The 11,294-nt window shown below is 53.8% G+C and overlaps 1 long non-coding RNA gene across 5 annotated transcripts; it reads left to right on the top strand.

Annotated features, from left to right (window-relative positions):
- Positions 1-1,423: 1,423 nt before the first annotated feature.
- On the top strand, positions 1,424-9,660 carry LOC113902930. Of its 5 annotated transcripts, none has more exons than XR_003513965.1 (4): positions 1,424-2,266; positions 2,502-2,629; positions 8,016-8,235; positions 8,886-9,657. It is a non-coding gene; the product is annotated as an uncharacterized LOC113902930 (long non-coding RNA). The 5 variants fall into 5 exon arrangements; XR_003513964.1 differs by having other exon boundaries at positions 2,480-2,629; XR_003513962.1 differs by having other exon boundaries at positions 2,477-2,629.
- The last annotated feature ends 1,634 nt before the right edge of the window (positions 9,661-11,294 follow it).

Genomic DNA, 11,294 nt, shown 5'->3' with positions numbered 1-11,294 from the left:
CCACCCTGGAGCGGAGTAGACAAGATGCGGAGACAGCAGAGGGTGTGGTCTGCAGTGAAGGGAGGCTGCTGGGGAAACTTTTCCTCTGTTATCACATGGACAGGAGTGAGTGTGTGGGGGCACCGTGGGAATGTGTTTCTCACTGTGGTTATTAAAATGTGCTTGACCAATGCTCACAGCCTTAGGGTCACATGACAGGTAAGTCATCCCGGGGGCCCAGGGGGTCTGGGCTCTTTTGAATCTGGGAGGAGACTGTAAAGCCTGGGAGATGCAGGTGGTGAAGAATGGGCCATGGAGATGGCACCGGGGCAGGTGCAGCTGTGAGCCCTGCCCTTCTCTCCCGGGCTAAGCGGCCCCAGCCTGTGGTCACTACTCCGCAGCCCGCGTCCCGCTTTCTGCTCTTCCCAGCACCCGTCAGGTCAGATGCCACTGCCGTGTTTTCGGCTCATGTTTCTCTTCTGTCGGCCGCCCTGGAGTTGGATCCCGGTTCCCTCGTGCACCCCAGCGTGAGCCCAGTGCACAGTAGGGGCGCTCTGAGGGCTGGGAGGTCCCCTCACCTGTCGTGAGGATGTCTGGTATGGGGGTGGTCTGCGGCGCAGGGGTGAGCCCCAGAGAGCCTTTCAGCAGGGTGGGCTCCTCTTCCGAAAGTCCCTGAGTGCCCTGCTGCACCCACTGGGTGCCCCCTGCCCGGCTTCCTGCTGTGGCCCTTGTGTCACCCTTGAGGGTCCCAGCAGCCAGGCTGGGCTCTGGGGGAGCCCCTGAAACTAGAGGTGCTGGGAGCTCATGCCCCTGGGGGGCCCTGGCCTGATGGGACCACGCCCCGCCCTGCCAGCTGCCCTGCCTGTTTGTGCTGCTGGGCTGGGCTCTGTTTGTCCAAGCAGGTGACTTGCTGGCGGTGGGCATGCGCCCTGCCCTGAGAACCTCAGCCCGCCTTCTGACCGAGCTCTGGGGCCGGGCTCCACCGGCGCAGACAGGCCCTCGGCTATTCCTAGAGAAATGGGCAGAATATGCATCGCCTCCATCCTTCCCAGTCTCCCTGCCCCCCTTACCGGTATTGTTTGGGGTCACCCTCCAGATAAAACTCTTGGACTCAAAGCCTTGTCTCAGGGTCGGCTGCTGGCGAAACCAAAACTGGCCCATAGGGTGGAGGCCTTGCTTCTGGTCTGTCTGCATCTGAGGGTATAGTGTATGTATATGTATGAATGTGAATATCTTCCCTGGATTGAGGTGGATTTACAAGACAAAAAAAGTGGGTACAAACCAGTGTCAAGGGTTTTATAAGGCAGGTGGCAAGGACGAGGTTCTCATCCCATCATCCATAATGGAACGGGGGGAGGGGGCCTGTAGGACAAAATGAGGAGGGCAGCGGGAGGGGAGGAGGGTGGACGGAGGGGAGGGGGGAGACGGGGGGGATGGGTGCGTGAGAGAGATGGAACGAGAGGGTCTTGACAGGGGCAGGGCAGCTTCCTCAGCACTGGGTCAGCAGCTGCCCTGACTCAGAAGCACGAGCTGTCCATGCAGGGACCCCTCTGGGCTCTCGGTCTCTGTTAGAACAGGACAGGCGGCCAGCAGATCCTTGGGGCCATTCAGTTTTCATTCCATTTGTGTGGGGCCTGGGCACACGTGCGTGCAGACTTACACACATGTGCGCACACTCGTACATACATGCCTTCTCTCACCCCCACACACTGGCCACTCAGACACAGCAAGTCAGGTCATTAAGATGCGAGGCCCTGCCTCCACCTCCTCGCAGAGCCCATGTGACCCCGCTGATCAGAGGAGACCACAGGTCCAGAGGGTGAGCCCTGGCATCGGGCCACGGCTCTCCATGGCAACCCAGCTACCTGTTTGCAAGTTTAAAAGCTCCAGGCTTACAGGAGCTCTCATGTTAATTCATGCAGATCAGCTGTTCACTAGTCAGAGCTCCCACTGTTAAGTGAGGCAGCGGGGCACACAATTGGCGTGTGTGTGTGTGTGTGTGTGTGTGTGTGTGTAGGGGTGTGTGTGTGAGGGGAGGTGAGTCTGGTGCACAGTTAGGATGAGGGTTTGAGGGCAAAATACCGTGAAAAAATACAGCCAGTAGTAATTGGATTACGGCGGTTGATTGCTTTCAAAGTACTTACCGTGGTGTATTAATATTACATCTGGTGACTTCTGGAGTGTCTCGCTGATAGAATGTGGGCTGTCAGAAGAAAGAACACCGTTGCAAATCTGATCAGATCTCCCCTGTGGTCCTGAAATCGCTGGAGAGGGGATTCACATCCAGGTATGAGATGTGGGAGAAAATCCCACCAAGTCTAAAGAGGTCGGCGGTGCAGGTGGGGTCAGGGTGGTGGAGAACCCGGGACCCACGTGGCGGGACTCGAGGTCTGTGTCCTCGCCCTCTGGGACGGGGTGGGAGGTGGGGCTGGGGAGAAAGTGGTGGTGATGGAGAAAGCTGGAGAGAAATGGCCACGTGTGGTTCCTCTGTCTACAGCAGGTCTCAACCTGATGTCCCGCAGGTGACACAGGAGTGACGAGGGCTTGACCCAATCAGCCAGCAGCCAGCACTTCCGAAGGGATCCCACTTGCCAGACATGTTCCAAACAGGTCGCAGATATTGACTCAGTGAATCCCCCCGCCCTGCAGGGTGGGTGCTGTTACAGCTTCCCGTGGAGGGGGATACCCAGGGAGGGAGGAGACTGCAGGACACACAACCAGCAAGGGGCCTGTGGACAGAGCAGCTCAGGGGTCTGGGGGGCAGGTCCCGGGTCTCCATGTGGGGGCGAGAGGGAGGGGTGGGGACTGGGGCAAGCTGCAGAGCACGAGCCTGTCTGGAGGCCTGGACTTGGGGCCGCCACGTGCTGCCAGGGGAGGGTCTGGGCCCGGGTGGCCCCTCTCCTGAGACCTTAAGAGAATCAGATTCCCAAGGAAATCTCAAGGTTTTCGCATGTTGACAGTAGATTCACTTTTTCCCAAAAACACAGGAGGGATGAACTAGACACCTTCCTGGCTGGTTCTGGTCCACGGTGTAAACTCTGACTCACAGAAAATCATTCTGCAAAGTCGTGAGCATCAGGGCATGTTGGTGCTGGGCTGGGTGGTGTAACATGAGGGCTTTTCCCCCAAGACTGAGTGGTGTTCAGGGGGCACTGCCCAGCAAGCTATGCTGCTCGGAGGGACATCTGCTCCATCCCCCTGGGGGCCGAGGGGGGCTCTCTGCAGGGGAGGGGTGGGGCCCAGGGTTACAGGGACGCCGGGCCAGGCCCTGTCCTGAGGCAGCCCACAGCCCTGGGGTGGACACGACCTCCACTTTCCAGGGGTTGCCCTGGCGGCTGGAAGGCCAGGTGAGGCTGGGCTTGTTTCCACGCAGCCTCCGTGCTGGGGAGACGTCATCCTGTGGGCCCTGCCCTCCCCCAGCCTCTGGGGGAGTCCTAGGACCCCCAGGCCTGTGAGTATTTGCCTCTGTAGCTCCGCCTCCAGGCAGACCACCACCCTTCCCCTCAGGCCAGGGCAGGGTCAGGTTCAGGACATTGTCCTTCTGCCCTCTTCCCAGAGGCTGGTTGTGGGCCCCACGGAACCGTCTCCCCCTCCTGAAAGGGTCACTTTAAGAATGCCGGGGGCCAGGTTTTGGCGTCTGAGGAGCTCCCTAAGCTCCCTGGGACCAAAGCGATCCTCTTTTGTCAGCTCTGATGGGGACAACTGACCCCTGTGCTTTAATCAGGAGGGGACACGCTAAGCTGTGGCCTCCTACAGGGCTGCATACACGTCCATTAAGTCCGCCCGTGCACTCTCTTGCTCCCTGCAGCCCACGAGGCCCCCCACCCCCGTTCCGAGGCCAAGGGGGCGCCCCCCAGCCCCAGCCCTGACTCTGGAGTCCAGAACAGCGGCCAAGAGAGAACGCCCATCAGCCAAGATTCCTGGCGGCTGCTCAATACAGCAAATTATTTCTTGCAAATTACTCCTTCAGACCTAAATCTGGGCAGGACTATGCAAGTTCAGGGGTGTCTATTATCTGCTACTTCCAGGCGCCCCGGCGCATCTGAGTGCAAAGTGCTCGTCTGCGGGGGGGGGGGGGCGGGGGAGATGCTCTGGAAATTGTGGCTGCTGCTGGGATTGGCCGGCACCTCCTCTTCTGCTTCTCGACCCCTGATGGAAGATGGTCCTGGGCGGGAGGAGGCCTTGGCGTCTTCTCCTGTGTCTCCGGGAGCCTGATGGAGTGATTCAAGCACCGTTTACACAGGCGGTGTCCCGGCTCTCCCCATCCTGAGGGGCGAGGGGGAGGGCCGAGGGGGAGGGGCGAGGGGCGAGGGGCGAGGGGCGGCCGTCTGAGGCCGCGCACGGGCACAAAGGGGGCTCGGGTGTGCGGGACATGCAGTGGGGCACTGTGCCCGGCCCGCTTCCCCTTGCCCCGTCTCAGTGTCTGAAGCCCCGGGGACCCCCCACCCCCTCTCTGTGTGTAATCTGCAGTTTTGGGACCCTGTAGGGCTGGGTGGAGGTGGCAGAGTACAGGTTAAATGGGGAGAATAGGGGCGGGGCAAGCACAGGGGTAATTAATTTTCCGTGAAGTGTTGCCGGGCTGCCGCTCAATTCTTCGCTATAAAAATGTAGGCACAGGTTCTAGGGAAACAGATGTTCTGGTGCCGACTGGGTTTGTCTTTCATGTCCACCCTTGGCCCATCATGTTGGACAATCCGGTCTGTTAACATTGGTTTTGGGGATCCCGTGGAACAGGCTGGACTTTCCTACCAGCAGCAATGGTGGATACATGGGCTTGGGGTCAGGTGCTGTGCTGTGGGCGTTAACCCACTTCATCCTTACAGCAGCCCCGTGAGGTGGGTGCATGATAATCTCCTGGAGATAAGGAGATGGGCGTAGAGAGATCTCACCCAGCTAGGAAGTGGCAGAGCTGGGATTTGGACCCAGGCAGCCCGGCACCAGGGTCTTTGCTCTTAATCACTCCTTCCAGGGGCTGCTGATGACCGCCAGGCTGCAAGGGCAGGGACTTTGTGTGGGGGCAGGTCGAGGCCGGGTCTCCATGGGTCCTACTGGGCCCGCTGGGATGGCAGGTGGGCTGTGACTGCCTCTGCTGGGGCCCCATCCCTGACCGCTTCCATAATCCACTCCTCCTCCTCCTCCAGGACTCAGGTCCGGTGTCCCCTCCTCCTTCCCTGAGTCCCTGTTCAGGTCCACCCCCCGCCCGCCGCTCCATCACTTCGGCTGGTTAAACTTCTTCCCAGTACACATCTTGTGCTCTGGAATTGTCTCCAGTGCTGCTTTGACTTCTTGCTCATTGTCTGTCTCCTGTCTTGAGGGCAGGGTCTGCAAGGGCAGGTCTGGGGTCATGGCTGCCTCCCCAGGGCCCGGAACTATGTGGGGCTTGATGGTGGGTCCCTTTTTTCCAATTCTCACATTTGGTCGTAACTGCCTATTTTTGCAGGGTTGCACGCTCACGAAGTAACATCCACTTCTTTGCACGTGTCGCCATCAGTAACGGAATACTTGCAGGCAGCCTAGCTCGGACCTAACCCGTTTGCCATGCTTGTCAGATGGCGCCATGGGGGTGGGGTGGTTCCCCCTTGTCCTTCTCAGACGTTCTAAGACATTTTAAGAGCTAGATTTGCATGCAAACCCAGTGATCGGAAATGAATTGGGAGTTTTCAGTTGTTACAACGTGTGGGGTAGAGATCAAGATCCTTCAGTGCCCGGGACAGTCCCTTACAATGAATCGTGCTGTACAAAGTGCCAAAAATGTCCCCTGCTGAGACACTCTGACCAAGACCAGATTAGAAATGGAAAGCGTGATGAGTGTTCATCCCCGGTAAGTTTTTCTTCTTTCCAAATATTCAGTCAATAAACCTTACAGACAGGGAGGCTGGTCCCCGGGGTGGGGGACCTTGTAGAGAAGAGTCTAGTCCTGGAACAGCCAGATGAGGCTGCAGGAGCCGAAAGACCCAACAGCTCCAAGCTCCCAGTTCTGGTGGATGGAACTCGCCGGGGGCTCCAATTACTGTGGGGAGAGGGAGCCACGCTCCTTTGGGTAAACCTGTTGCGCTCAAACCCCGGAGGCCTTCCCAATTGCTCCCCAGCCACAAGGAGTATGTCCTGCCTCCCCGCACACATGTCTTGGGGATCAGGGCTTTCTGAGAGCATCTCCCTGGGAACTCGGGGATGAAAAACATCCTTCTGCTTGCTACCAAGGGTCCTCACTCAATCGAACATCATGCGCCCAGTGGCTCTGGCCAGCCCCTTTGGTCGCCCTCCTTCTCCTCTTTCTCCACATCCAGTCCAGCAACTCAGCCATCTCCATGGCACTGCCTCTGGAAGGCACCTCGCATGGCTTCACTTTGCTTTATTTCCCGGCCTCTCCCCATCACCAGTCACCCTTGCCTCTTGGCTGCCTCGTTGGTATCCCCATTTCTACTCTGGGGGCACTCAGTAGCCAGAGGGTGGTGGCTTAGTCGCCAAGTCGTGTCTGACTCTATTGTGACCCCACGGACTGTAGCCCACCAGACTCTTCTGTCCTTGGGATTTCCCAGGCAAGAATACTGGAGTGGGTTGCCATTTCCTCCTCCAGGGGATCTTCTCAACCCAGGGATTAGACCTGCTTCTCCTGCACTGGCAGGCGGACTCTTTACCACTGAGCCACCAGGGAAGCCTTGGAAGAGAGCAAATCACACCCTGGTTTTCTACTGCTCGAATTGCTCTTCTGACATGTATGTTGCAATTCACTGTGGTCTCTCCCTGCCTCTGGAAGCTTTCTCTACTCTGGTCACACAGGCCTCGTTCTTTCTTGGACACTCAAGCCCCCTCCCCACTCAGGGCTTTTGCTGTACTGTCCCCATCTGAAACGCTACTTCCCTGGTTCTTGGCACTTCAAGCTCCTACTCATTTTTCAGGTCTCAGCTAAAAATACACCTCCTCCATGAAGCCTTCCTTGACTCCCTCGTCTGCAGAGGTCTCCGTCCCCTCTTTACTGTGCGGCCCACCACACCCATCTTATTCTCTTCATAGTGTTACCAAACGAGGTTCATTTGCACAATGCCTGGCAAGTGCTGGGATTTGCAGCAAAGAAAGGGTTTATTCATAAGGCCGCCAAGGAAGGAGATCGGAGAACAAGTGTCAGACCCACCTCCCCAAAGGCTGGGGCTCAGGGTATTTATGGGATAATAGAGCTGGGAGGTCCTACGTGTGGGAGCCTGGGAAAAGGTGATTGGAATTAAGAAAAATTTATAGTTCTCATTATAGTTCTGCACAGGCATAACTAAGCTACGGATCTCTTCACGGGACACGTGTTCAGTAACAGGCACTTAGCACCATCTGAGGAAGGAGTTTTCAGCTCTCTGATGTCGAAAGGTCACCAAGCAGACACTCACACGTGCCCAGTTGGAGGGTCAGGGATCCTGACCAGGCTTCCCCAGCTCAGCTAGAACTAGATGCGGCTGACTCCAAGTTCCTGGCAAACACCTTATTGTTTCGGCTACATGCAGCTTGGAGGACATGCCAGTCTTTTGTAGCAACAATTAAAATGGCCTTGAATAGTGAAGGCAGGTTCTGGGTGTGATGGACTGAAGTGATGACTACCCACGGTTTCCATAGCATGATGACTACCTGTAATTGTCATATCTGTCACCCCAATAGGATGTCCAGTCCCTGAAGACAGAGACCGTGCTGCCTCATTCACGATTGCAGCATTAACAGGTTTAGTCACTATTTGGTGAATATGCGCTCAGTCGCTCAGTCACGTCCAACTCTTTGCAGCACCATGGACGCAGCCCACCAGGCCCTTCTGTCCATGGGGTTTTCCAGGCAAGAGTACTGGACGGGTTGCCATTTTCTCCTCCAGGGGATCTTCCTGACTCAAGGATTGAACCAGCATCTCCTGCGTCCTGTGGCAGGGGGATTCTTTACCACTGGGTCACCTGGGAATCGCATTGGGTGAATGGATAGTAATAATAATCACGAATATATCCTGGGTGCTCTATGCCACCACTGTTCCAACCCTTTTAAGTATGAAACTCATTTAATTCCACCAGGACTCTGGGAGAAAGGCTACAGTCGCGGTCTCCAGTGTGCCAGGCAGAGCGGACAGCAAGTGAGAAGGCCCAGAGGAGGGAACAGGCCCGGAGAATTGAGCGGCCAGAAATGAGGCCAGTGTGCATGAGGCAGAAGGAACAGGGAGAGTGGTGGGTGATGGGGACACGGAGAGACTTCACCAACAGCAAGAAGAACAGAGTTATTACTGCAATGACAGAGGTGGGTTTTTTTAAGTCTCTATCCTCTTTGAGTCCAGCCCGGTGCACCAGAGACAATCCCGGCTTTCCAAGAGGGCTCACCTTCTCCCTTAAATCTCCATCAGCTTCGGCAAGTTGTCTGTGTGGTTGTGACTTCTCTGTTGATCATCGGCTATTGCAGGTTTATTAACATACGTCTTCTTGATTGAAGAACCAGAGTGTTTTGGGGTCAAACGGGGCTGCTGACTAACCATCATTACCTTAACATATGCATTCTTTCTCATTGTTAAGGAATGTAGGCACCATACTTTCATCTTTAAAAAACAAGTTAAGTAGAACTTGATTTCTCTATGGAAACAGGACCCTGAGGGAAATACATGTTTTACAGTTCCAGCATCTGGGGCAATAATTTCCACATTCCCTTTTGTTTGTATCATGCATTACACTTTGCAAAAATATTTTCTCCTGCACAAGTTTATGTGAGCTCGTTGAAATGTGTGCAAGGTATGCACATGTCACCCGCGTTGATAATTCTTTTCCTAATCGAATTAAAAAAAAAAAAGAAAGAAAATGCCTGCCAGTCCTCATCCGGGCGTATTTTCTGGAAAGCACAATTTAACTCATGCTTCTACTCTTTCCTTGTCTCACGTTTCATCGTTTCTTTCTCCATAGTGTGTGTTTAACCCTCTACCTGGATTCTCCTTCTGCACCTTTCATTCATAAACGTTCCCTCTACCTGGATTCTCCTTCTGCACCTTTCATTCATAAACGTGGCGGCGCGTGTCCATCACCTTCGTTCCTCTGGAAGCACTGCGCTGATTTCATTTTGGGTGAACACTCCCTCCTCTCTTCAATTTATGTGCCAGAGTTGACCTGCTGGCCTCCAGCTAGCCTCGGCAAGCGCTGCCTTCTCCCTCTCCCCCCTCCCCCCGCTCCCTTAGGTCAAAGTGACTCCTGATGGCAAGTGAATTTCAACGCCAGACTTGGTTTGATTTACTGGAAAGACCACCTCTCTTTTCTCAGGACTGGTTTCTGTGAGAATCTAAACCAGGCTACAGAACAGAGAGATCCTGCTTGTGCATGAGGTCAATACAGAGGGAAACAGCCAAACCTTGGAGAGAAATGGAGTCTTAAAGACTTGACTTGAGCTCCTGGATCCAGCCATGCCTGAAGTCATTCCGCTTAGAGCGGGTTTTCTCAACCTCAGAACTGTAGACAGTTTGGGGTTAGATACTTCTTGTTGTGAGGGGTTTTCCTGTACATTATAGGATGTTTAACAGCAGGTGCCAACAGCACCCTGCTTCCTCTCCCTCCAGTGACAGCCAAAAATGTCTCCATACATTGCCAAGTATCCCTGGAGCAGGGGGCAGATTACCTGTGTTAAGAATCACTGCCTTCGATTGCCTGTAAGTTATGTGGGTCAGTAAATGTCCTTTTATGCTAATTCCTTCTGTGTTTCTGCTTGTCTCCAAGGGGCTTTCAGCTCAAAGGAAAGCTTGACCCCTAGGATGCAGGGGGACATTTAATAAAAGGGGCTGGGTGGTGGCAATGAATGATGGGATACCTGTTGCCAAGAAGCCGGTTCTAGACTGAGCTGAGCAGTGTTCTAGTCCGCAGCTCTACTCTCAGGGGGTGAGAGAGAGCCTCAGACCTCAGCCTGCTGGTGATGAGAAAATGCCTAAGACAGCCTCCCAGGGAGAGAAGGAGGCAGTGGGGTGCAGTGGCCTGGGGGCACCTCCCACAGCCTCCCAGCCTCTCGTGTTCCAGGAGGGTCATAAGGCACTCTGCTAAGTCTGAGATGAACTGCCCTCCCAGCCTTGACTTTGAGGCATGCAAGACCCCCAGGGTGCCATGGTGTCAAGCCCCCCTGCAGCTGTTACAGAAAGGTGATGTCTGTGGGCGATTCAAGGACTGTTTTACCACTGTAATAACCAGTCCCAAACGTGTACAGGCCCTTCAATTGTCTGCAAAAATAAATGGGGGAAAAAGTCACTGATGCAAGTAGATTCTTCCAAATATCTAAATATTTGGTATTTTAGAGGCCTGTCTTGCCTGGAAATCCTTCCCTTTCTCCCCATGGCCGATGTTTCAACTGAGAGACCCTAACCCAAGGAATGTTCTGGCATTTCATTGGTTTAAATTGGAATGAAGCTGGCAATGTGATGGTGGTCCCGTCTCAGGTCAAGAGAACGGAGAGAGAGAGAGAGAAGAAAAGAAAAGGCAGGAAATGCAAGAGGTGGGCAGGTGAGGCACTGATCCCTGCTGTTTAAGAAGGAGCAGGAGACCCGAGCCTGGGCCCGCCTTAGACTCAAATCTCCTTTTTTTTCTAGGGGAGACCCCAATTTGCCACCATCTTTGCTGAGGGCAAGATTGAGACCCCAAAACTTCTGTCCTTTGCTGGGAACTCCTACACTCACTGCTTCCTTGATCTTGGAATGAATTCAGGGCTGGGATGGAGGTAAGGCAGGTGAAGCACAAAAAGCTAGGGTAGTCAAGATAAATATGATTTTAATGCAATATTAAAAAATAAAAATCGATGTCCCCCAAATCCTTAAGGAACAAAACACCAAATTTTAAAATAAAGACTGGATCTGTTGTTTTACTAGGAATTAAAATTTGAGATGTCTGCCTTAAATTTCCTGGTTGCTCCACTAATCTTCTTTTTAAGTATTAGAATGAGAACCGTGGCTTCTTAAACGAACAGGCAAAAAAACCTTCAGAATCCAATTTATATCAGAAACAAACCTGTGGTTTCTTTCCCAGAAAACGAACCAGATTTTCACAATATTTTATGAGCTGAATAGATATTATGTCTGAGTTAATGAAAATGCCCAATAGAGTTCGTTGACAACAAGAACAATCAAAATAATCCAACCTTAATCCCAATTGCAAATCTTTTAGGGTTTATAAATCTAACCACCAAAATTCTTGCAGTCAACTCAGGATCCTCACTTCCTTGGGCCTAAAGGACCCTCCCCGTATCTTCTGACACATTTCAGAAGTGAGGAGTGCTTCTCAGGTTTGCAGAAACCCAGGAAGAAAACTCATTTTCTGATCTGAACGGAGGTGAAAGGCATATCT

The sequence above is a fragment of the Bos indicus x Bos taurus genome, chromosome 13 (assembly GCF_003369695.1).
Source record: "Bos indicus x Bos taurus breed Angus x Brahman F1 hybrid chromosome 13, Bos_hybrid_MaternalHap_v2.0, whole genome shotgun sequence".
NCBI classification, from domain to species: Eukaryota; Metazoa; Chordata; class Mammalia; order Artiodactyla; family Bovidae; genus Bos; species Bos indicus x Bos taurus.
Note: the sequence above shows the minus strand (reverse complement) of the source record. Positions and strands in the feature narration are given on the sequence as shown.